Source organism: Dendropsophus ebraccatus, chromosome 3 (assembly GCF_027789765.1).
Source record: "Dendropsophus ebraccatus isolate aDenEbr1 chromosome 3, aDenEbr1.pat, whole genome shotgun sequence".
In the NCBI taxonomy this organism is placed as follows: Eukaryota; Metazoa; Chordata; class Amphibia; order Anura; family Hylidae; genus Dendropsophus; species Dendropsophus ebraccatus.
The window spans coordinates 195,744,937-195,772,718 of NC_091456.1; the positions used below are offsets into that span (position 1 = coordinate 195,744,937).

The 27,782-nt window shown below is 47.4% G+C and overlaps 1 protein-coding gene and 1 pseudogene across 1 annotated transcript in view; one reads left to right on the plus strand and one right to left on the minus strand.

Annotated features, from left to right (window-relative positions):
* LOC138786760 (zinc finger protein 84-like) overlaps positions 1–27,782 on the minus strand; it is a 790,489-nt gene that overhangs the window by 639,795 nt on the left and 122,912 nt on the right. The gene's annotated exons all lie outside the window — the stretch shown is intronic.
* On the plus strand, positions 1,306–13,274 carry LOC138787620 (oocyte zinc finger protein XlCOF6-like; annotated as a pseudogene).

Here is a 27,782-nt window from a genome sequence, read left to right on the forward strand (position 1 = left end):
CAGCAGTGCGGAGACACCTCAGGGAAGATCCGATGGAGACAGGTGGGGACCCGATACCAACGGGAGAGAAGTTTATATCCCGCTTCTTGAAGACGGGAGGAAATCGAGGGTAGCCTCAGACTTGTCAGATTTAGGCTATGTTCACACCCCGTCTATTTTTGGTCGTTATTTTCAGTTCGAATAATGGCTGATATTTGACCTCAAAAAGACGTCTGTCCTAAATAACGAATGAAATGCAACATGTTTCACCTTAAACCAGAGAGAAACTGAGACAATAAGATATTCAGCTCATGTTCCATCCGGGAGAGAAACGTCATCTACACTGATATCTCCTCTAATGTTTTCTCTTATATCTTCTATACTTGTATCTTTTATATGGGATTTTATGTGGTTTTTACATTATTTCATCTTCTTTCCATCCAGATAACGGAAATACAGGAACAATGATGGAGAGAGACAGAGATAAGATGGCCGAGAGGATAATAACCCGCACCCTAAACATACTCTTCCTGCTTACTGGAGAGGTGAGGGATTCTGGGAGTGATGTCATCATGACATCATTCTTATCTATGGAATAACAGATGGATATGACTGGGGAGGTGAGGGATTCTGGGAGTGATGTCATCATGACATCATTCTTATCTATGGAATAACAGATGGATAGGACTGGAGAGGTGAGGGATTCTGGGAGTGATGTCATCATGACATCATTCTTATCTATGGAATAACAGATGGATAGGACTGGAGAGGTGAGGGATTCTGGGAATGGATGGAGTGATAGTAATGTGTCTCTCCATACACAGGATTACACAGTAGTGAAGAAGTCCTCTAGTGGGCGCTGTGGGGCCCCTGGGTGTGAAGGATGGGGAAGAACCCTGAGCCCAATCCCGGGGCCCCTGATACATGAGGAAATGGAGGAAGAGAAGATCCTAGAAGTCACCAACAAGATGGTGGAGCTGCTGAGTGGAGAGGTGAGACTGTGGCTGCTGGGAATGCTGGGACATTATACAGTAACACCACTGGAGGGGTGGGGGGGATGACTGTGTGATCATTGTGTGTGTCAGGTTCCTATAAGGTGTCAGGACGTGGCGGTCTATTTCTCCATGGAGGAGTGGGAGTATGTAGAAGGACACAAGGATCAGTACAAGGATGTGATGCTGGAGGATCAGCAGCCCCTCCCATCAGCAGGTAATAGACAGGACTATATACACACCTCCTCTCTGTATTATCTGGATGGAAAGAATGAATTCAGTCTCTGTATGTGTTCCCTCCAGTCAGATCCAGTAAGAGAACAGCACCAGAGAGATGTCCCCGTCCTCTTCTCCCACAGGATCAGGATCAGGTAGATGGAGATGTTCCCTATGTTGTGTAGATGTGAGGTTCTTGCTCTCAGTCTTGGTTTATCCTACACTATTATATGGATGATACTTGTGTAATGAGGAAGGTGGAGATGGTGGATAAAGCGACCATAGACATTACATGTGTCGGGCTATGGAGTCTGTTGGTCGAGATAAGGAGACAACATGCTGGATTTATTCCTATCTGATCCTTTATTTCCCATGAGACAAACCCCAGATGTGTCTGGCAGAGGCTGATCTCCCACACTGAGATAACCTGAAGCCTCTAGCCATGCCTGATATCCAGTGTATGAGGTACTCGATCGAATACTACACTATTCGATACTCGTTTTTAATCGAAACGCAGTAAAAATTTGTTTCGCCTCCAACCTTGGTCACATGCATACATGTAGAGAGTAAACATGATACAGGAATAATATATACATAAGGTACCAGATACATGCAGTGTTGTACAAACCAAAATGCAGAACTTATAGAGGGATGAGAGTGACCCCAATCTATACCTTACCCCACGCGTTCCGTCAGCAAGACACTGACTTCATCAGGGATCTTTCTGAGACCCTATCTAAATACAGGGCACTCACTCTAAAATGGGCAACCCCATGCTGGAACCTCTCCCTTAAAGCCCTTAGTTAGCCCACAAATCCTAAAGGGACAAAAAAACTAAGGATGTTAACAAAAATTTCTCTTTTGTCCCTAAGGCTCTAAATGATGAATCTAGGACTAGGAGACTTAGTAGATCTGTAATTAAGGGAGGGGGCCTTAACCAGAAATATGGAAATTAGAGAGTAAGGGTAATAAAGGTTGTGAAGAGGGAGAAAAAGAGGATCCATTGATCCATGTTCAATTCAAAAATAAATCTGAGGCCCATCCTGTGCCGGGAGTTGAGGCATGTTAGAAATTTACGTAAGTCTTCCACAGTCCCTGCTCATAGAATGAAAATGTTGTCTTTGTATCGGGTCCAGAAGACGATGTTCTCAACCCAGTCATGTGGATCAACCGAGAAGACCATTGTGTCCTCTCACCAACTCAGGAGGATATTAGCGTAACATTGCAAACAAGGGCTGCCCATGGCACTCCCCCTAAGTTGGTGGAAGTATTTATGGTCAGAAAGGAAGTAGTTATGCTGCAAAACAAAATCAAGCAGCTTTAGAACAAAATTGTTATGGTTGATCCAATGGTTTCCCCAAGATCTCAAAAAATAATGTGTAGCATCTAAGCCCGCCTGATGGGTTTTAGAACTAAATAGAGACTCTTGGGGAGATTTATCAAATATGGTGTAAAGTGAAACTGGCTCAGTTACCCCTAGCAACCAACCAGATTCCACCTTTCATTTTCCAAACAGTCTGTGAGGAATGAAAGGTAGAATCTGATTGGTTGCTAGGGGCAACTAAGCCAGTTTCACTTTACACCATGTTTGATAAATCTCCCCCCCCCCCCCTATGTATATGCTTTCCATTAGCATATTGGGACACATCTCCAAGTCCTCAATTTTTCTCAGTAAGTCCATACTATCTCTTGTGTATGAGGGAAGACTAACCACAGATTCTCTCAATATATGATCCACATAAACGCCCACATATTTCATCTTCTTTCCATCCAGGTAACTGAAATGCTGGATCCTCTATTAACTTCCCTGGTTTATCGGACAATGATGGAGAGAGACAGAGACAAGATGGCCGAGAGGATAATAACCCTCACCCTACACATACTCTTCCTGCTTACTGGGGAGGTGAGGGATTCTGGGAGTGATGTCATCATGACATCATTCTTATCTATGGAATAACAGATGGATAGGACTGGAGAGGTGAGGGATTCTGGGAGTGATGTCATCATGACATCATTATCTATGGAATAACAGATGGATAGGACTGGAGAGGTGAGGGATTCTGGGAGTGATGTCATCATGACATCATTCTTATCTATGGAATAACAGATGGATAGGACTGGAGAGGTGAGGGATTCTGGGAGTGATGTCATCATGACATCATTCTTATCTATGGAATAACAGATGGATAGGACTGGGGAGGTGAGGGATTCTGGGAGTGGATGGAGTGATAGTAATGTGTCTCTCCATACACAGGATTACACAGTAGTGAAGAAGTCCTCTAGTGGGCGCTGTGGGGCCCCTGGGTGTGAAGGATGGGGAAGAACCCTGAGCCCAATCCCGGGGCCCCTGATACATGAGGAAATGGAGGAAGAGAAGATCCTAGAAATCACCAACAAGATGGTGGAGCTGCTGAGTGGAGAGGTGAGACTGTGGCTGCTGGGAATGCTGGGACATTATACAGTAACACCACTGTAGGGGTGGGGGGGATGACTGTGTGATCATTGTGTGTGTCAGGTTCCTATAAGGTGTCAGGACGTGGCGGTCTATTTCTCCATGGAGGAGTGGGAGTATGTAGAAGGACACAAGGATCAGTACAAGGATGTGATGCTGGAGGATCAGCAGCCCCTCCCATCAGCAGGTAATAGACAGGACTATATACACACCTCCTCTCTGTAGTATCTGGATGGAAAGAATGAATTCAGTCTCTGTATGTGTTCCCTCCAGTCAGATCCAGTAAGAGAACAGCACCAGAGAGATGTCCCCGTCCTCTTCTCCCACAGGATCAGGATCAGGTAGATAGAGATGTTCCCTATGATCTGTACATCCCACCTGACTTCTCCTCCTGTCTGATGACTTTTACAATATTTCTTTCACATCTTATGAATCAGGGGGAAGATGGGAACAATATTAATGCTCCAGAGACAGATGACGGCAGTGATGAGCAGTATAAGGAGGACATCACTACAGGGAAGAATCTTAACTATGTTAATGCTGCAGACAAAAGAAGGCAGGCAAAAGAAGAGGAGGAAGAGACGGATGACAGCAGTGATGAGCAGTATAAGGAGGACATCACTACAGGTAACCGCCCAGGTGAGTAGTGACCACTAAATGCAGAGAACAGTCACACATTCTCCTAATTCACAGGCTGTAACTATTCTCTGTGGAATATTATAAGCTCTGTGTCCTGTCCGTCTTCTCTGCTGTATATTCCTCAATTCAGTGACCCCAATATAGGAGATAACAGGACACACAACATGAAGACATTGCCTAGATAACAGGAGTCTCTGGTGAATGGGCGGTCGGTGCTGTCAGGTTGAGGGTGGGTATTTGGGGTGTGGGATCTATGTGATCTCAGCAATTTACCTCTGACATTGAGGGAGGGGGATGTTATCAGGAAGATTATTCCTCCAGACGCCATTACTGCAGGTTATTGTACCGGATATAAACCTTAACCCCTCAATCACCACAATACGTCTTCTGTCAGGGGATAAAAGTAATCGGGCCCTGGTCTCCTGTGCAGAATATCATGGGGGCTCAGGTGTTATTATAGAGGTAGCTGCTCATGCCTCCACTGCTCTCCCAGCACTCCAGCGAGAGAGTGGGGAGGCGTCTGGACTGTGTGACCGGGTGCTGTTCAGCCTGTCAGGGGACGGAGGCGATGGTCCAGTCAGAGCTGATGCTGCTCCACACACCCTCCCTGCTCTGAGACATTCATCCCTCGCCCGTGGTCAGGTCTTCACTGTCTCCTATGGCTTCTGTTTGGTGTTTGACCCCTTTCATCTGTATTGATGACTTAGCTTTTTGGATATGATGTGACCTCCTGGTTGTGACTCGTGTACATTTTTGCTTTTTTCTGGACTTGTGTTAATTCTGGATGGTGATTTTGTGTTTTCCGGGACCTCCTGGCATGATGGAATTAGGTTCTTTGTCCCCTGTCTGGCCTTTTTGGTTCTGATTGTTGGGACTTGTGGTTCTCCTGCATTTGTTGTGGTCTTTTGCCTTCTCCAGACCGGTTTTATCTCCCCTCCTTGCACTTAGCGTAGCAACTGTTGCCCAGTTGGGGACTGATACTCAGGGCCAGGGCCGCCATCAGGAATTTCGGGGCCCCATACAACCAAAGTGTCTGGGCCCCCCACATTAATAAAAAAAAAAAAATTGTGTGTTCGACCCACGCCTTGCTGGGAGGTATAATTTGGTTCAGATCAATTCTAGAGAACTGGCTCATATACCCCATTTTCCCCAGTGGCTTAAAATGTAACCTCTGTTATACAGTTATAAAATTGTAGAAATTAAATGTGAACAAGGTGCAATTCAAATAGACACTTACTTGTATAGCTGCCTCTTGTGCTCTGTATGCAGTGCATTATATTCACCCTTGCAACGTACAATTTATAGCGTGTCTACAAGCCCAGCGGGGCTCATTATGATGGAGACTAAAACTTATACAAGAGTGGGGTAGGGGTTCCCCTGTATTCAGAATGCTGTTGAGTACTAGGCAATGCCCCGTTTGGGGTTATTGAATTTCGAGGGTCTGGGGGGCTGTTTGATTTGTATATGTTCACCAATATCCCCCCCCCCCCCCGGTATGCTCACTAACATAGAATATGTTGATAAGGCTAATATAATGAGGCTGTTCCATGTTAGTGAGCATATACAAATCACCCCCCCCCCCAGGCAGACTAGTTTAGCTCACCCAAGCCAGTGATAGCGAATACATGGCGGTGAGAACGCTTTCTAGGAGATCCTGGTTGTGCAGCAGAGGTGTCTTTATCCTGCTCTGCATAGACCCTCGTAATTCAATAATCCCAGACGGGGCATTGCCTAGCACTCAACAGCATTCGGAATACAGGGGAACCCCTACCCCACTCTTGTATAAGTTTTAGTCTCCATCATAATGAGCCCCGCTGGGCTTGTAGACACGCTATAAATGGTACGTTGCAAGGGTGAATATAATGCACTGCATACAGAGCACAAGAGGCAGCTATACAAGTAAGTGTCTATTTGAATTGCACCTTGTTCACCTTTAGGTTCTACAATTTTATAACTGTATAACAGAGGTTACATTTTAAGCCTCTGGGGAAAATGGGGTATATGAGCCAGTTCTCTAGAATTGATCTCACACACAGACACCAGCACACATGTATACAGACACCAGCACACATGTATACAGACATACAGACACCAGCACACATGTATACAGACACCAGCACACATGTATACAGACACCAGCACACATGTATACACACATACAGACACCAGCACACCAGGGCACGATGAAGTTTGAACTTCTGCAACCTGGAGAAATCACCTGATATCACCTGCAGTCCTATGTAACACCACATAACACAGTGGTATCTCTGAGTACAGATAATGTAGTAGATTTCACCTGCAGTCCTATGTAACAGCACAGATAACACAGTGATATCTCAGAGTATAGATCATGTAGTAGATGTCACCTGCAGTCCTATGTAACAGCACAGATAACACAGTGATATCCCTCTGAGTACAGATAATGTAGATGTCACCTGCAGTCCTATGTAACACCACAGATAAAACAGTGATATCTCTGAGTACAGATAATGTAGTAGCTGTCACCTGCAGTCCTATGTAACACCACAGATAACACAGCGATATCTCTGAGTACAGATAATGTAGTAGTCACCTGCAGTCCTATGTAACACAACAGATAACACAGTGATATCTCTGAGTACAGATAATGTAGTAGCTGTCACCTCGGGGCGCCCCTACTAAATGATGTTCTACAAAATAAGAAAAGTGTCATACAGGGACTCACAGGTGACGTCTTCTTTGATCTGAGGCGTCACTTTCCCTTTTCCTCTCCATCCGGCCCAGACCTCCATGATGATTCCTTCCAGATACGTTTCATCCCCTTAGAACCTGCGAGACAAACAATTTAGGCTCCGCACATTTCTAGCAACTTCCTTTCCTTTCTCCCCCCTGTAGGCTCCCATAGTAACTGCGCTGTGTGGGATGCCCCCTGTATGTAGGATCCCCTGCTGTGCCCCCTGTATGTAGGATCCCCTGCTGTGCCCCCATGAGCTAATAATGCCCCTAGAGGTACCCCCATGAGCTAATAATGCCCCCAGAGGTGCCCCCATGAGCTAATAATGCCCCTAGAGGTGCCCCCATGAGCTAATAATGCCCCTAGAGGTGGCCCCCATGCACTAATAATGCCCCCAGAGATGCCCCCATGAACTAATAATGCCCCCAGAGGTGCCCCCATATACTAATAATGCCCCCAGAGGTGTCCCCATATACTAATAATGCCCCCAGAGGTGCCCCCATATACTAATAATGCCCCCAGAGGTGTCCCCATATACTAATAATGCCCCCAGAGGTGCCCCCATATACTAATAATGCCCCCAGAGGTGCTCCCATATACTAATAATGCCCCCAGAGATGCCCCCATGAGTTAATAATGCCCCCAGAGGTACCCCCATATACTAATAATGCCCCCAGAGGTTCCCCCCATGAGCTAATAATGCCCCCAGAGGTGCTTCCATACACTACTAATGCCCCCATACACTAATAATGCCCCCAGAGGTGCCCCCCATACACTAATAATGCCCCCAGAGGTGCCCCCATATACTAATAATGCCCCCAGAGGTGCCCCCATATACTAATGCCCCCAGAGGTGCCCCCATACACTAATAATGCCCCCAGAGGTGCCCCCATATACGAATAATGTCCCCAGAGGTGCCCCCATATACTAATACTGCCCCCAGAGGTGCCCCCATATACTAATAATGCCCCCAGAGGTGCCCCCATACACTAATAATGCCCCCAGAGGTGCCCCCCATACACTAATAATGCCCCCAGAGGTGCCCCCCATATACTAATAATGCCCCCAGAGGTGCCCCCCATATACTAATAATGCCCCCAGAGGTGCCCCCATATACTAATAATGCCCCCAGAGGTGCCCCCATATACTAATAATGCCCCCAGAGGTGCCCCCATATACTAATGCCCCCAGAGGTGCCCCCATACACTAATAATGCCCCCAGAGGTGCCCCCATATACTAATAATGTCCCCAGAGGTGCCCCCATATACTAATACTGCCCCCAGAGGTGCCCCCATATACTAATAATGCCCCCAGAGGTGCCCCCATACACTAATAATGCCCCCAGAGGTGCCCCCCATACACTAATAATGCCCCCAGAGGTGCCCCCCATATACTAATAATGCCCCCAGAGGTGCCCCCCATATACTAATAATGCCCCCAGAGGTGCCCCCATATACTAATAATGCCCCCAGAGGTGCCCCCCATATACTAATACTGCCCCCAGAGGTGCCCCCATACACTAATAATGCCCCCAGAGGTGCCCCCATACACTAATAATGCCCCCAGAGGTGCCCCCCATATACTAATACTGCCCCCAGAGGTGCCCCCCCATATACTAATACTGCCCCCAGAGGTGCCCCCATACACTAATAATGCCCCCAGAGGTGCCCCCATATACTAATAATGCCCCCAGAGGTGCCCCCATATACTAATAATGCCCCCAGAGGTGCCCCCATACACTAATAATGCCCCCCGAGGTGCCCCCATATACTAATACTGCCCCCAGAGGTGCCCCCATATACTAATACTGCCCCCAGAGGTGCCCCCATACACTAATAATGCCCCCAGAGGTGCCCCCATATACTAATAATGCCCCCAGAGGTGCCCCCATATACTAATACTGCCCCCAGAGGTGCCCCCATACACTAATAATGCCCCCAGAGGTGCCCCCATATACTAATACTGCCCCCAGAGGTGCCCCCATACACTAATAATGCCCCCAGAGGTGCCCCCATATACTAATAATGCCCCCAGAGGTGCCCCCATATACTAATGCCCCCAGAGTTGCCCCCATACACTAATAATGCCCCCAGAGGTGCCCCCATATACTAATAATGCCCCCAGAGGTGCCCCCATACACTAATAATGCCCCCCGAGGTGCCCCCATATACTAATACTGCCCCCAGAGGTGCCCCCATATACTAATACTGCCCCCAGAGGTGCCCCCATACACTAATAATGCCCCCAGAGGTGCCCCCATATACTAATAATGCCCCCAGAGGTGCCCCCATATACTAATACTGCCCCCAGAGGTGCCCCCATACACTAATAATGCCCCCAGAGGTGCCCCCATATACTAATACTGCCCCCAGAGGTGCCCCCATACACTAATAATGCCCCCAGAGGTGCCCCCATATACTAATAATGCCCCCAGAGGTGCCCCCATATACTAATGCCCCCAGAGTTGCCCCCATACACTAATAATGCCCCCAGAGGTGCCCCCATATACTAATAATGCCCCCAGAGGTGCCCCCCATACACTAATAATGCCCCCAGAGGTGCCCCTAAAAAAACAAACATCCTACTCACCTAATCCGCGCTGTGGCTGCAGGCAGCAGCTCTCCTCCTCCTCTTCTGGCTCCATCTTGCGAGCCGCGGGGACGGGACTTCCGGCAGGCGTGATGACGTCACATGATCACGCCTGCCGGAGAGGTCACGTCCCGGCCTCCCATAGGCTGCTGGTATGAAGTGCCGGCAGCCTATGGGAGAGAATACAGGAGGAGGACGCTGACAGGTCCTGCTCCTGTATTCTGATCGCTTCAATGTTCCGCCCGCTCAATGTGCGGGCGGAACATCAAAGCGATCAATGCATCCGGAGAAGCTGCGCGGCCGCAGCTTCTCAGGATGCTCAGAAACAGGTGGCAAGGGGGGCCGTGCGGGCCCCCCTAGCGTAGCGGTGGGGGGCGGCGGCCGGCGGGCCCGCCGGGCCCCCCCCTGTGTCTCTTAGGGTCCGGGCCCCATACGGCAGTACCACTTGTACTGCCCTATCGGCGGCCCTGCTCAGGGCCGTATTACATGGCTGATATTCCGGGTAAGCGAGTGTACTTGCTTACTCGATAATCGTGCAGAAAGGGAAAAATATATATATTATGGGTACAAACCCACTTGCCGGATCCACAGCGAGTTCCCTCGCGGAGGTAGGGCGGCCGGGGCTGCGGGGGAGTGATCGGGCGGCCGGGGCTGCGGGGTTGGGAGGAGGTAGGGCGGCCGGGGCTGCGGGAGGGTGGCTGGAGCGAGCATATACTTTACCTGATCCCGGCTCGCTGAAGACACCGGGAACGGCCGAAGCAAGCCGGAGCCGGGATCAGGTAAAGTATATGCTCGCTCCAGCCGCCTGCCCGCAGCCCCGGCCGCCTGATCGACCCCCCCCCCCCCCCCGATAGCTCCACCGCAGCCACGGCGCCCTACCTCCTCCCACCCCCGGCCGCCCGATCGCGGAGGTAGGGCGGCCGGGGCTGCGGGGGAGCGATCGGGCGGCCGGGGCTGTGGGGGTGGGAGGAGGTAGGGCGGCCGGGGCTGCGGGAGGGTGGCTGGAGCGAGCATATACTTTACCTGATCCCGGCTCCGGCTTGCTGAAGACACCAGGAACGGCCGAAGCAAGCCGGAGCCGGGATCAGGTAAAGTATATGCTCCGGCGGCCAGGGGGTTAACAGGGCGGGCTGGGGACAAACCCTGTACATCCCTGCTGCGATTTTGTCTGCCATTGAAAGAATACGGCCGGGATCCGCAGCGAATCTCGCTGCAAATACGTAGCAAGAGGACTCGCTGTGGATCCGGCAAGTGGGTTTGTACCCTATATCTACCTGTCCACGCTCCCTGGTGTTCTTCTAGCTTCTCCCCGCAGCCGCTTCCAAAGCTTCTGAGTTGGTCTCTGAAGTGACAGGCTGTTCACTTCAGCCAATCACTGTGATTGGCTGAGAGGCCTGTCACTTTGGAAACTGTCCGGTGACTTTTAGGTTGGAGTAGAAGACACAATGTTTAGACTGGATTATTACATCATAGTCTAACCAATAGTCATCCTAGGGCTAAATAAATTATTATTAAAACTGTCAAAATTGTTGTATTTTGTTAATAGAATAGAAAGAAATATAAAAGTCCTGTGTGTCCCACAATGGCGCCATAAAAAGTACAACTTGTCCCACAAAAAACAAGCCCTCACATAGATCAGCAAAGAATTAAACCCCCGGGATCAGCTGTGTAGTGATTAGAATATCAGCTCCTTTATATTGTCATCGGTGCTGGTGATATAAAGCTGTGGATTAGGGAGGGCCGGATGACATCAGTGCTGGTGATATAAAGCTGTGGATGAGGGAGGGCCGGATGACATCAGTGCTGGTGATATATAGCTGTGGATGAGGGAGGGCTGGATGACATCAGTGCTGGTGATATATAGCTGTGGGTGAGGGAGGGCCGGATGACATCAGTGCTGGTGATATATAGCTGTGGATGAGGGAGGGCCGGATGACATCAGATGGGAGGGAGGTCAGGTTGCTGGGAAGGTTCCATGATGTCATATCCTGCTCTCATTCTCAGCCTATAGTTGCTCTTCAGGATGTTGTGCATCAGACTTATTATACTTGATAACCTTGTATTCTGTATAGTAACACTAAGATGTGATTCTTCTTGGCAGCTGAGTGTCCCCGGAGATCAGAGGGACATCAAATATCTCCAGATATTACAGCAGATGGTCAGATCACACAAGATACATATGAAGAACCTTCTATTACCCCAGATCTACCTCCAGCCCCTCACAGCGAAGATCTCTCATCTGTTCCTGTTATCCAAGTCCCATCTACTGATTCAATTCAGTCTGTAAAGCCAAAGAAGAATGAGCCATTTTCGTGTTCAGAATGTGGGAAATGTTTTCCTCTTCAATCAAATCTTGTTGAACATCTGAGATTTCACACAGGTGAAAAGCCGTTCTTATGTTCAGACTGTGGGAAATGTTTTAGTCAGAAAACACATCTTCTTGTACATCTAAAAATTCACACAGGGCAGAAGCCATTTTCATGCTCAAAATGTGGGAAATGTTTTACCCAGAAAGCACATCTTGTTAAGCATCAAAATACTCATATAGGAGAGGAACAGTTGTCATGCCCTGTATGTAGGAAATGTTTTTCTCGAAAAAATGGTCTTATTAGTCATCTCAAAAGTCACACAGGGAAGCCACTAATTTCATGTTCAGAATGTGGGAAAAGTTTTACTTCCAAATCATACCTCCTTCAACATCTTAATACTCACACAGGGGAGAAGCCCTTTTTATGCTCGGAATGTGGGAAATGTTTTGCCATTAAAGCATCTCTTGCTGCTCATCAAAAATCACACATTGGGGAGAAGCTATTTTCATGTTTAAAGTGTGGGAAATGTTTTAGAATATCTTCAAATCTTTCTAAACATATAACACTGCACTGTGCGAAGAAGCCATTTTCATGTACAGAATGTGGGAAAAGTTTTATTTCCAAATCATACCTCCTTCAACATCTTAATACTCACACAGGGGAGAAGCCCTTTTTATGCTCGGAATGTGGGAAATGTTTTGCCATTAAAGCATCTCTTACTGCTCATCAAAAAACACACATTGGGGAGAAGCCATTTTCATGTTGAAAGTGTGGGAAATGTTTTAGAATATCTTCAAATCTTTCTAAACATATAACACTGCACTGTGCGAAGAAGCCATTTTCATGTACAGAATGTGGGAAAAGTTTTATTTCCAAATCATACCTCCTTCAACATCTTAATACTCACACAGGGGAGAAGCCCTTTTTATGCTCGGAATGTGGGAAATGTTTTGCCATTAAAGCATCTCTTACTGCTCATCAAAAAACACACATTGGGGAGAAGCCATTTTCATGTTGAAAGTGTGGGAAATGTTTTAGAATATCTTCAAATCTTTCTAAACATATAACACTGCACTCTGTGGAGAAGCCATTTTCATGTGCAGAATGTGGGAAATGTTTTAAAACTAAATCCAGTCTTGTTCAACATCTGAGAATTCACGGAAGGGAAATGCCATATTCATGCTCAGAATGCGGGAAAGGTTTTACTAAGAAATCACATTTTGTTGAACATGAAGAAATTCACAAAAGGGAGAAGCTAATTCCATGTCCAGAATATGGAGAAGGTTTTACAAACCAATCAAACCTTGAGGAACATAGAAGCTCCCATAGGAGGAAAGCCGCTGCCATGGTTCATGCCATGCCATCATGCCAAATCATGCCATGATTTTAGAAATGTTTAATCTTGTTAAACGTCAAAAAAGCTTCATCAGAGGAAAAGCCATTTTCATGCACAGAATGTGGGAAATGTTTTACTCAGAACAAATGTCTCTTGTCTAAGAAGGAAATATTTTTGCATTGAATATCGGACATTAAAGTATATACACCTCCATTACCATAATAAAGACTGTACAGCCGGCTCTCTCTCACTCTCTCAGGGTCCTTTTAGATAAAGCGATTTTTAACGATAATCGATTGTAAACAAGATCGTTTATCGTTAACCTGAAATCGTTCACCTTATTACACAGAACGATCGTCGTTAGTTATGATGGAGACTACGTTTGTTTACTCCACCTGATCCTGGCAAATCAAGGAACGATGTGGAATTACACTGAACGATTAGTGATGATTTTGGTGTCTGCATCAAACGAACAATGAACGATTTCTCGTTGCTGCATTTACACAAAACAATTATTAGTAGCAGCACCGAGTAGAGGCTCCGTATTACCTCCGGTCTCCTCCGCGCCCGACAGTGTCTTACAGCAGCCACCAGAGACCTTGATGCTCCCCCGCAGTCCCCTCCGCTTGCAGAGCCGACCCCGGGACGCACTAGGAGTGGCATCAGCAGCTTCTCCCCTGCGGCCGCACCTTCCAGCTCCTGTCCTGCGCAGCACAAGATGGCGACCCGCAGCTCGCAGACGGCCCCTTAGACACCACAGGCGGCCACACGCACAGCAGCGTGTCTGTCCCAGGACTTCCCTCCATTCCTCAGAGATCCAGGGACACAGGTACTGACAGGAGACTTCCTCGGGGGCCCCGCTAGCATGCCTGGTGCAGATATCCAGGCTTTGCAGTCCCAGATGGCGGCCATGCCCACCAAACAGGATATGGAGGGGTATATCACTAGGGTGGAGGCTGTCTGCAAGGCAGAGATCAGGTCCCTGAAGTCAAACCTGGTTTCCCTTACATCTACAGTGCAGAACCTGGAACAAGCCTCTGAACTGAGAGATGTGCAACTATCACAACAGCAACAGCTAGATCAGCATTCCCAACAGATCCAGCACCTGGTTGACATGGCGGACGACGCTGAGAATAGGAACCGCCGAAATAACATTCGTGTGTGGGGCATACCTGAGGCAGTTAAACAACCAGACCTGATGCCCACTCTGTTGGGTATATTCACTATGCTGTTACAAAAGCCCCCCACTGACCCCATCAATATAGACAGAGCCCACAGGACCCTGGGCCTGCCTAGCTCTGACCCTGCCCGGCTCAGAGATGTGGTGTGCAGGATACACTTTTTCCAAGAAAAGGAGGAAATCATGAAGAGGGCCCGAGATGCCGACAGATTCAGCTGCTCACGGACCTGTCTTGTGTCAGCCTTGCAAAGAGACGAGCCCTACGGCCCCTCTTGGGCCTCCTAAGAGAAAAGAGCATCCTGTATTCATGGGGCTACCCCTTTCAGCTCCAGGTCCGTCCGGGTAACAGATTACACTACCTACGCTCCCCAGCTGACTTACCGGCGCTTGTGGATGCCCTGGATCTCCCGACGGTCCCCATTACAGATTGGCCATCCCTGCTTCCTTTTCAGCCAAGGGCTTCGAGAGGTCTGGACGCTGCTTTCAGACCATCCCGCTCCCGCAGACGCCACCGACGTGAGCCTAATCACCTCCGTTCCGAATCTTAAGGGACTGGCTGTAGCCAGCTGACACGTAGCAATGTCTCACCTTTGCCTTACTCATATTGCTCGTGTGTGATGTTCCCCCTAAGATGGAGTTTTCGTGTTCTGGTCAAAGCCTACAGTCTCAGGAACCCTGTTACTGTCTAATGTTCTCGGTCTTTGTATTGTTTATACAAATTTGGTCACTCAGTTTATTTCATTTTATTTCCTCTTAGTTTAACTATTTGTTCTGCTTACAGCATATTATACCCCGCAGCGAGAAAGTGGGGGACCAACCTGCGCCTGCGCGTAGTCTCGCTAACCAGGCGAAAGTTTTTGTAATATGTACCTTGTCATCAGGGGTATATTTTATAACAGTGCTTACTGGGTTACCTGCCTTGGACTTCTCCCTCCCCCCTCCCTCCCTTCCTCTCTCCCTCTCCCCCTCCCTCCATCTTCCTTCCCTCTCTCCCTCTTCATTTCCCTCCCTCCTTCCGTCTCATTCCTCCACCTCCCCTCCCTCAGGCATTAGCCTCTCCCCCCTTGCACCTGCCCCCCTACCCCAAGTAGTCGTCTGCATTAAGAAACCTGGGGTTTGTCTGATTATATAATGTTCAATGATGTTGGGACTAGGGGAAGTTTGTTTTATCCACCGTTGCTTTTAATTACACCTCTGGTGGTCGTTGCCACATGAACAAAAGGATGACTGGAGTTATAGCAATAGTTCTTGGCCTATCTCCAGTCACCCCCTAATTAGAGACTGTGTGATTTAGGCACGGTTGTATTGTTCTAAGCTCTGTCCTTAGAGGGCTGAGGCGGACAGTTCTTCTTTGGTTCTGTCCTGTTTCTAGAGTTGCTGTTTGATTGTCCACACAGTCTCTCTTCTATGTTATTTCTCATTCTTCCTCCTCTTCTTTGTTTGTCCTTTCTACTCTTCTCTTCTTCCATGTCTGAAGGCATCCCGCCCAGATGGCATCCCTACAGTTCACTACGCTGAATATCCGGGGCTTTAACAAGCCAGAGCGGCGATCACAGCTGCTCTACCATATGCACAAACAAAGAACACATGTCCTTTTGTTGCAAGAGACCCATTTCAGGACAGGGCATATTTCCACCATGCCCACTAGATACTATACACAATGGCACCATAGTACTAACCCCTATGCTAAAACAAAGGGTGTTAGCATTGCTATTCACAAGTCTCTGACGTTAACAATGCTTGACACGGTGGTGGACCTTGGGGGTCGTTATTTTTTTTAAAAAGCCAAAATTGCTGAGCATATTTATACCATAGCTAACTTTTACTTTCCTAACTGCAACCAGGCACAGGCCGGACTGCTTTATCTGGACGCTCTACAGGACTTCGCGGAGGGGCTCCTAGTCACCGCTGGTTCTTGACAAAGCAGCAGACTCCTCCTCGGGCAGGTCGTCTCTCTCCCCTTCACAATCCCGTTCCCTTAAAAAGCTTCTCTTCGACAGCAGATAGGTGGACGTGTGGAGGGTCCTCCATCCCGGGATAAGAGACTACACCTTTTACTCTTCGGTCCACAATTCATATAGCAGGATCGATCTCTTTTTGATCGACCACCACTTGCTCTCCTGGCACCCCCTGGGCAAGCATAGATCCCATGACGTGCGCCGACCACCCATTAGTTACTTTGACACTGACGCTCCCTGACTCCTCGCCCCGCGAATGGAGCTGGGGGCTTAATCCTAACCTCCTGCGGGACGTGGCCTGTCGAGCCGACCTTAAACAATCCATCACGCATTTTCTGGCTGACCACTCCGCGGACAATACTTCCTTGTCCGTGCGGTGGGAAGCGTTAAAGTGCTTACTTCGAGGGGCCTTGATACGCCACGGGTCCCGCTTAAAAAAGCAAATGCCGCCAAGATCTCAATGATTGCTTTCTGACATCCATGTTGCACAAACATCCCATAAACGATCATCTGATCAGACGGTGCTGGACTCCCTCTTTGGGCTGAGGGGTCAATTACAAACTCTCCTTGATCAAAAATATGCTAGGTTCAGAGAGAGAACCAAACAGCACAAAAGTGGAGCCTCGGTAGCAAAATTCTTACACCCCCGCATGACTCAAACTTTTGTTCCCTCGATCACCTCGTCTTTCCGGGGGACGCGCCACATCGTTGGGAGATTGCAGATGTTTTCAGGGACTATTACCACACACTAAACAACCTAAAGGGCCCGTTAGCAGACATGGCTCCCGACACCTTCCTCACTACGGTCGACCAGTATATTCAGGACACGCTTTTCAGGACAAGCTTTTCTCCCCCCAGTTGGCTCCCTTCCTGACACGAGTCTTCAACGCGGTCTCCTCTTCGTGCCCCTTTTCCCCACAGTCCTTCAAGGCTACAATTGTGGTGATCCCCAAGCCGGGGAAGGACCCATCTGTATGTGCAAATTATCGGCCTATTTCGCTCATTAACACAGATATTAAACTCTTCTCTAAATTTGTAGCCAACAGACTGGGTCCTTCCCTGCCAGGTATTATCCACACAGACCAGGTGGGTTTTGTTCCCCACAGAGAAGCCAGGGACAATCTGAACAAAACTCTGCTCTTGGTGTCCCATGCAAGGAGGTCTGGTGCACCCGCGTGCCTGATATCGGTTGACGCTGAAAAAGCTTTCGACAGGGTGCACTGGAACTTTCTGCATTCTACCCTGCGGCAGATTGGACTTGGGGGCGGGATGCGGGAGAGGATAGCAGCGCTATACAGCAACCCTACGGCCAGGTTGCGAGTCAACGGGGTGCTTTCCTCATCCCTCCCCGTGGCTAACGGCACGCGACAGGGATTCCCCCTGTCGCCGATGCTCTATGCCTTAGTAATGGAGCACCTAGCGGTGGCTCTACGTGCCTCCCTGGACATAACGGCACTCCAACTCAGGCGTTCCCACTATAAAAATGCTCTCTATGCGGATGACTTCATGCTTTATGTAACCAACCCCAGGGTCTCCTTCCCCGCTATTCTTAAAGAGTTTGAACGGTATGGACAGGTGAGCAATTTTAAAGCTAACTATAATAAAACCGATGTGCTAAACATCTCTCTACCGGCCACCCTGGTCTCACAATTGAAGGCCTCCTTCTCGTTTCGGTGGCAATCCCCGGTCATCATGTATTTGGGAGTGTGGATCTCGGCTGAGTTTTCCACATTGTTCTCCTTAAATTATTCCACCTTGTTGGCTCGCACAAAAACAGAACTCAGCACGTACAACAGACCGCTCCTTTCCTGGTTTGGCAGAATACATGATATCAAAATGGACATTCTGCCATGTTTTTTATACATATTTCAGGCACTCCCTATACCCGTGCCGGTCACGTTCTTCAAGGAACTTCAGACCTTGCTAAGAAAGTTTGTGTGGGGGTCAATAAGGCCCAAGTTGAGCGGCGGAGCGGGTCTCCCTGACTTTTCCCTGTAGTACAAGGCCTCGGTTCTTCTGAGACTTGTGGATTGGCTTCACAACTACAGGAGCAAACAATGGGTCAGGATAGAGAGAGAGCTCTCCCCCATTGGACTGCAGTGTCCGGCTGGGTGGGACTAGCTCTGCACTCCCTCCTTTGCTGATCTTCAGGCGGCCTGCCCGGAGGGGACCCTGTCGTGGCTGGAGTATAGTCAACTGAAAGCTTTCCTGCGTAAAAAATTCCCGCAGGGTATCCTCGTGTCCACTCTGACTGACTTAGAGTTCCTCCTGATGGAGTCCTCTCCTTCTACTAAGACCATTTCACAGCTCTACCGCTTACTTTTACAGGCAGATGCGGACGCTGAGCTGTCCTACATACAGGCATGGGAGAAGGAGCTTGGCGTGGCTTTTTCGGACTCTTGACAAGCTAAAAATATACACCCTGACGCATAAAATGTCTATGGCATGTCATGCGCAGGACAAGAACTTCAAGATTCTGACCCTGTGGTACAGATGCCCCCAACTGTTACGCCAATGTTTTCCTAAGGTTTCGGACCTGTGCTGGCATTGCGGGAGGGAGGTTGGCTCGAAGCTTTATATTTGGTGGGGCTGCCCTGTGCTGAAGTCGTTTTGGGATGCTGTCTTTACCATATACACAGGTTACGGACAAGGCTATCACTCCTTCCCCTGGACTCGCTCTTCTCTCTGCTCCCCGGTCCTTCCTCTGTCGCCAAAAAAGGTCTGCTACGCCACTTTCTTATGGCTGCATGAGTCATGGTCATGGTCATTCCTAGGCATTGGAAGTCGACGAGCCCCCCCCCCCCCAATCCATTTCTGAGTGGGTCGCCGAAATGAACTTCCTCTATCGGATGGAAACGTTGACAGCAGAGGAACATGATCGGGGAAGCAAGGTTGAGAAAACATGGATGGCCTGGGTGACCTATAGAAATGGGCCACTACTCGCCAACTGGCTGAATTGCCCTGTGGTCGCTTTCGGCGGATCGGAAAGCGCCTTGCCCACCTCATGGATATCATGCTTTACTTCTCAGGGGATGCTCTTCTGACGGTGGTTCTTCCTTTTCTTTCCTCTTCTCGTCTCCACTGCTGTCTTTGCCTGCTGCCGGGCACACTTCCACTCTTGCCTCTATTTTACCTTTATCTACCCCCCGTCTGTTTTTTAGTGACCCTGAGAGGGCCTTGCCATTCTGCATTTCCCTGCACAGTTGCCGGGGGTTTCCTCCACATCAGGCCTATGCGTTAATCTGCCTCCGCACCTGTATAGGTTTGCATTTTTACTGAGTCACCTAGGTTCATAGTTATTTCTACAGGCTACCGGTGTACCCTGCGTTGCTAGTAGGGAGCAGCATGGACTTCAGGGTCGCGGCCCATTGACTGTTGGTGATCCCCGCCACATTTACTCACCCACGGCCCCGCCGCAACTGACGAACTCTGAGTGTAGGACACTGTTCTATAGCTCCTTAGCCCCCGACACAGAGCAGGTTGATTTGATTATTCTCTGTATGCGCTGTATACCTCTTCCCGGGGCTATATCCGGTGTTTGTTACTTTTCTCTGTGTATTAAAAACTCTAATAAAATTCAGATTTACAAAAAAAAACAAAAAAAAAAAACAATTTTTCTTTACATGCAAACGATATAACTATAATTTGCACAATGATCATCCCATGTAATAGGGGCCTTAGCCTAAAGGCTGCATGTACATGAGCGCTGATCCCTGTGTGTACGTGAGCGCGGATCCCTGTGTGTACGTGAGCGCGGATCCCTGTGTGTACGTGAGCGCTGATCCTTGTGTGTACGTGGGCGCTGATCTCTGTTGATATATGTAAAGAGGATGGAGCAAATTATACCCAAGGGGATGTGGGGGACAGATACGCTGAGACCTCGATGTAGCCACACATAGGGGGCAGGATGATATATCTGCTGATTGTAGGAGCCAGGGAATAATTCAATCTGGAGAACATGTCTCATGTTGGAGAATAAAAGGTGAAATCGTTATCATGTGGGTACCGCACACATACAGCTCAGCTACATGTACATTACACACATATACAGCTCAGCTACATGTACATTACACACATATACAGCTCAGCTACATGTACATTACACACATATACAGCTCAGCTACATGTACATTACACACATATACCACTCAGCTACATGTACATTACACATATACAGCTCAGCTACATGTACATTACACATATACAGCTCAGCTACATGTACATTACACATATACAGCTCAGCTACATGTACATTACACATATACAGCTCAGCTACATGTACATTACACATATACAGCTCAGCTACATGTACATTACACATATACAGCTCAGCTACATGTACATTACACATATACAGCTCAGCTACATGTACATTACACACATATACAGCTCAGCTACATGTACATTACACACATATACAGCTCAGCTACATGTACATTACACACATATACAGCTCAGCTACATGTACATTACACACATATACAGCTCAGCTACATGTACATTACACACATATACAGCTCAGCTACATGTACATTACACACATATATAGCTCAGCTACATGTACATTACACATATACAGCTCAGCTACATGTACATTACACATATACAGCTCAGCTACATGTACATTACACATATACAGCTCAGCTACATGTACATTACACACATATACAGCTCAGCTACATGTACATTACACATATATACAGCTCAGCTACATGTACATTACACACAGGGCTCTGCTGCAGGCATATATAACACACACATACACCAGCTCTGCTCCACACACATCAAACACACACACACAGCTCTGCTGCACACACATCACTTCAGCTCATCCAGCACAGCAGAGTCCTGCATACACTGAGCAGCAGCCCCTGATCATGTGACTCCTCCATGTGACTGATCACATGACTGTGACATCATGGCAGGTCCTTGTAGTCTAAATCCAAGTGAATCTGTCCAGTTTATCAATTCCAATGTCCAGAAACTCCTCACACGGCCATTACTGTCATCTTCTACCTCACAGAAAGCGCGGGAAACGGACAAACCCTGCAGTAAGACAGTCCTGACTGACTCTGACCGGCTGCTTCCTCACTACCCAGGAAGCTCCTCCCACACAAGTCACATGAGCGTGACGTCATCAAGGGTACATAGATTCACTTGGAAATAGTATCTACCGGAAGCGCACGGCTCCTGTACAGCTCTGCAGGTGGAGGTACAGTATATATATGACTTTATGTAACTTATTAGGGGATGAATGGAAGAAAGATCAGCTGATCCTCCATGGTTTCTACTTTGAGCAGCTGACCCATCAAATTATATATATATCATACAGGTGAGTACAGAGGAGGGTGGGGAGCAGTAGGGATCAGCCATGGAGCGTCCCTACTGACAGACATAAGGGGCCAACAGTAATAATAATAGTTATCTATATAGCGCCAACATATTCCGCAGCACTGTACAATCCTGGGGGGATAAATCAGACATTACAGTGATATACATGAGATTATCCATCCATGAGGAGTGAGGGTCCTGCTGGTACGGCTTACAGAGTATGAGGAGGGGGAAGGGGCAAAGTGCTTCATGGTTACTATGGTGCCGGAGACAATCTATGCCCTCGCCAGGAGCCCTATATACACTGTATACCACTATGTACCCCTGTATACCACTATGTACCCCTGTATACCACTATGTACCCCTGTATACCACTATATACCCCACATGTTCTGCACTGCTTATGTATCTTATACACAGTAGAAATAAACTAAAAACTGCTCTGGCTGTCCATCCATAAGTCCCGGCGCCCTGTCCCTACTCATCCATAAGTCCCGGCGCCCTGTCCCTACTCATCCATAAGTCCCGGCGCCCTGTCACTACTCATCCATAAGTCCCGGCGCCCTGTCACTACTCATCCATAAGTCCCGGCGCCCTGTCCCTACTCATCCATAAGTCCCGGCGCCCTGTCCCTACTCATCCATAAGTCCCGGCGCCCTGTCCCTACTCATCCATAAGTCCCGGCGCCCTGTCCCTACTCATCCATAAGTCCCGGCGCCCTGTCCCTACTCATCCATAAGTCCCGGCGCCCTGTCCCTACTCATCCATAAGTCCCGGCGCCCTGTCCCTACTCATCCATAAGTCCCGGCGCCCTGTCCCTACTCATCCATAAGTCCCGGCGCCCTGTCCCTACTCATCCATAAGTCCCGGCGCCCTGGCCCTACTCATCCATAAGTCCCGGCGCCCTGTCCCTACTCATCCATAAGTCCCGGCGCCCTGGCCCTACTCCTCCATGTCACCTGCCCATATATTGGGTTGGCTGATTAACAAAATCCCGCCAAATAAGATGGACGCGGTCATATCTGCAGAAATTCCGACTGAGGCTGGGTTCACACTACGTATATTTGAGGCTGTATGTTTGAGGCTGTATAGCAACCAAAACAAGGAGTGGATTGAAAACACAGAAAGGCTCTGTTCACATAATGTTGTAATTGAGTGGATGGCCGCCATTTAATGGCAAATATTTGTTGTTATTTTAAAACAACGGCTGTTATATTGAAATAATGGAAGTTATTTACTGTTATATGGCGGCCATCCACTCAATTTCAACATTGTGTGAACAGATCCTTTCTGTGTTTTCAATCCACTCCTGGTTTTGGTTGCTATGAGGACCTGACATGAGGACCAAATACAGCCTCAAATATACTGTGTGTGAACCCAGCCTGAATCTGAGGATCCTGGACTGTTTGCAATGACTCCTCAGACTCGTGGGCCTGGGCTCCAGGTTTTCCAGAATCACCTTCCATGCAGCAAAGCTACCCAAGGAACTTCATAGCAGAGACCCAGACGGATGGTGACGGGTATCCATTATACAGGCTTAGAAGACTCCAAACTACCTCATTAGAGCCAGTGAGGGGTGACTGACAGGGAGGGAGCTGATAGCTCCCTGTCAGTGCTGCTGCTGCGTTACAAGCGCTCATAGTTACTGTGCAAAGTGGAGCAGCGCAGTTGAACATGCAGGTATACTGAGCTCCAGCCGGGGTCCGGACAGCTTGCCTCCGCGGTCCGCGTTCAGACGGCAGTCCACCAGTTGAGGACCCCTGCTCTACATATACCTCTTCCTTCTTACAGATGCGTCTGACCCGCAACATCTGACTCCTCGGTATTCCTTTAAATATCATAGGCGCATGGTAACTCGACCAAAGTAGTAAATTATTCCTGTCATTTTTATTAGTAAACAATTTGTTGTCAAGTTGACCATGTGCCAATGATATTTCATCATCCAGATACTGTACACTGTCTACATTAGCATCAAGTAAATTCTATAAGTTCATGAGCGCAATTCAGATACGTGACAAAAGAATCAAGTTGTTCTCTAGTCCCCTTCCATAATAGTAAAACGTCATCGACGTATCTAACCCAAGTGTATATCTGACTACTGTGCTCATGTCCTTCCAACCATCTATCTTCAAATCGTGACATTCAAATAGTCACAATACTTGGGGCCACCGGGGACCCCATAGAAACGTTATTTCTGGATAAAATAATTTCTAGCAACGACATGAGGAAACTGATGACCCTGCAGTTATCGATAGAGCAGGCATCCTGACACAATGCGTCTCTAACTACATCAAGTTCCTCAGAACAGGGAATATTGACTGTGGCCCCGCCTTTATCGGCTTTTTTTATAATAATAATTTTATCATTTTTAAAGAGTAACTGTCATGTTTTTTTTTTTTTATTGCAGAAATCAGTAGTATAAGCGATTTTAAGAAACTCTGTAATAGGTTTCATAAGCCAAAAAAGCCTCTTTCTGTACTCAAGAAGCAATCTCCCAGCCTCCCCCCCTGACTTCTTATCTGTGCATTATCAGGCAAACCCGTCTTCATTACAGAGAAGCCAGTGAAGACGGGCTCTGTTCTCTCCATTGTAAGCCTATGGAGGGGGGAGGGGCTGGGGGAGATGAGGGAGCAGGAAGAGGTGACATGAAGGTCAGCTGTTTGTAGACTCTCTGGGCACCTAAAATGCTAAATTCAGGTGTCAGAAAGGTCAGTGCTTATCTATGAACTTACTGAGAGAAGATTGCAGGGTGTTGTGCTCTGCAGGACTGCTCCGTGCTCACTCACTCCTAACAGCCCCTCCCCTCTCCATAGCCACATAATGGAGACAGAAATCCTGCTTCATCTGATGTGAGGGGGGAGGCTGGGAGATTGCTTTTTCAGTACAGAAGGAAAATTTTTTAGTACATAAAACCTATTACAGAGTTTCTTAAAATCGCTTGTACTGTTTATATTTAATGTTTTCAGAAAAATGACAGTTACGCTTTAACTCCTTCAAAACCGAGCCCATTGATGCACGGATGTCCGGGTCCCATACCACTTTTATTTTTCCACCTACAGGGCTGGTCGGGGTCATTTTTTGCGCCATGATCTCTTGTTTTGTTATCATATTGGTGTAACAGAAAAATTTTGATAGCTTTTTATAAAAAAAAATTCTGATATAAAATTTTAAAAAATCAGCAAACCCAGTGTTTTTTTTCCATTTACGCCGTTACCTGTGCGGGAACAATAATGTTATATTTTAATAGGACATTTCCTCACACTACGATGTATAATATGTTTGTTTATTAATTTTTTTATTTATAATGGGCAAGGAGATATATTATTTTTATTGGGTTATAAGGTTTTTTTTAATACTTTAAAAACTTTTATTACACTTTTTTTTTAACACTTTTGTTTACTTTAAAACATGCAATCTATAGATTGCATGTACTAATGTATCTGCAGCCAAATCTGGGGTCAAACGGTTCAGGCTTTCGACGTCTGTAGAGGACGGACATTCATTTTTATATCTTCTCATTATTTTCTCCATATAATTTTGTGTCAGTGTACTTTCTTTAATGTATTTGTTTTTTTTTCCATGCAATTTTGTGGGATTTTTACATTGTTTCTTCTTCCTCCTATTCAGCGTTCTACAATGTTGGATCATGTTTTAACCTTCCCGACTGACCGATCAACAATGGAGAGAAACAGAGACAAGATGGCGGAGAGGATAATAACCCGCACCCTACACATACTCTTCCTGCTTACTGGGGAGGTGAGGGATTCTGAGAGTGATGTCATCATGACATCATTCTTATCTATGGAATAACAGATGGATAGGACTGGGGAGGTGAGGGATTCTGGGAGTGATGTCATCATGACATCATTCTTATCTATGGAATAACAGATGGATAGGACTGGAGAGGTGAGGGATTCTGGGAGTGATGTCATCATGACATCATTCTTATCTATGGAATAACAGATGGATAGGACTGGAGAGGTGAGGGATTCTGGGAGTGATGTCATCATGACATCATTCTTATCTATGGAATAACAAATGGATAGGACTGGAGAGGTGAGGGATTCTGGGAGTGATGTCATCATGACATCATTCTTATCTATGGAATAACAGATGGATAGGACTGGAGAGGTGAGGGATTCTGGGAGTGATGTTATCATGACATCATTCTTATCTATGGAATAACAGATGGATAGGACTGGAGAGGTGAGGGATTCTGGGAGTGATGTCATCATGACATCATTCTTATCTATGGAATAACAAATGGATAGGACTGGAGAGGTGAGGGATTCTGGGAGTGATGTCGTCATGACATCATTCTTATCTATGGAATAACAGATGGATAGGACTGGAGAGGTGAGGGATTCTGGGAATGGATGGAGTGATAGTAATGTGTCTCTCCATACACAGGATTACACAGTAGTGAAGAAGTCCTCTAGTGGGCGCTGTGGGGCCCCTGGGTGTGAAGGATGGGGAAGAACCCTGAGCCCAATCCCGGGGCCCCTGATACATGAGGAAATGGAGGAAGAGAAGATCCTAGAAGTCACCAACAAGATGGTGGAGCTGCTGAGTGGAGAGGTGAGACTGTGGCTGCTGGGAATGCTGGGACATTATACAGTAACACCACTGGAGGGGTGGGGGGGGATGACTGTGTGATCATTGTGTGTGTCAGGTTCCTATAAGGTGTCAGGACGTGGCGGTCTATTTCTCCATGGAGGAGTGGGAGTATGTAGAAGGACACAAGGATCAGTACAAGGATGTGATGCTGGAGGATCAGCAGCCCCTCCCATCAGCAGGTAATAGACAGGACTATATACACACCTCCTCTCTCTATTATCTGGATGGAAAGAATGAATTCAGTCTCTGTATGTGTTCCCTCCAGTCAGATCCAGTAAGAGAACAGCACCAGAGAGATGTCCCCGTCCTCTTCTCCCACAGGATCAGGATCAGGTAGATGGAGATGTTCCCTATGATGTGTAGATGTGAGGTTCTTGCTCTCAGTCTTGGTTTATCCTACACTATTATATGGATGATACTTGTGTAATGAGGAAGGTGGAGATGGTGGATAAAGCGACCATAGACATTACATGTGTCGGGCTATGGAGTCTGCTGGTCGGGATAAGGAGACAACATGCTGGATTTATTCCTATCTGACCCTTTATTTCCCATGAGACAAACCCCAGATGTGTCTGGCAGAGGCCAATCCCTCCACTGAGACAACCTCTGAAGCCTCTAGCCATGCAGGATCTACCGTGTATGAGGTTGTCAGTGATTAGAGATGAGCGAGTAGTAGTTGATTGAATTCTCCATCATCTAATATCTATGGTCGACATTAAAGGGAATCTGTCAGCTCCTGGGCCCTACCTAAGGTGCTGACAGTGTGCTGTAGTTGGCAGCCCCCAGTGAGCATGGTGCCTTTTTGGTAATTTTCCGTGTAGCGGATTATGTACAATCTTATGTCTCCTACTGTACTAAAGAGTCACAGAGCAGTTGTTGGTGCCACACTCTGGTATGCATCCTCCTCCCTCTTCATGAATAATCAATGTTGCCCGGCCTCCTGCTCTGGTTCTAATACCCTGATGGAAATTTAAAAAATTTCTTTTTTCCCCTCATTATTGTATCATTTTTAAGGCTATGTTCACAGACAGTATTTTGGTCAGTAATTTGCAACTAAATCCAGAAGTGGATTGAAAAAACATAAAGGTTATGTTCACACACTGTTGAAATTGAGTGGATGGCCGTCATTTAATAGTAAATAATTACTGTTAAAACAACGTCCAATATTTGCCATTAAATGATGGCCACTTGCTCAATTTCAACAGTGTGTGAACATAGTCTTTCTGTGTTCTCAATCCACTCCTAGGTGAGTTACCCCTAGACCACAGCTCCTACACATTAGAGAGAAGAGATTCAATTATACCTAAGTGTTTCTTTCAGACATAAACTGCCTACAGAGGACTGATCTGCAATCTGACAGCTGAGCGAGCAGGAGGCCGGGCAGCAGTGATAATTCATGAAGAGGAAGGAGGAGGCGGCCAGAGTGTGGCACCAACAACTGCTCTGTGACTCTTTAGTACAGTAGGAGAC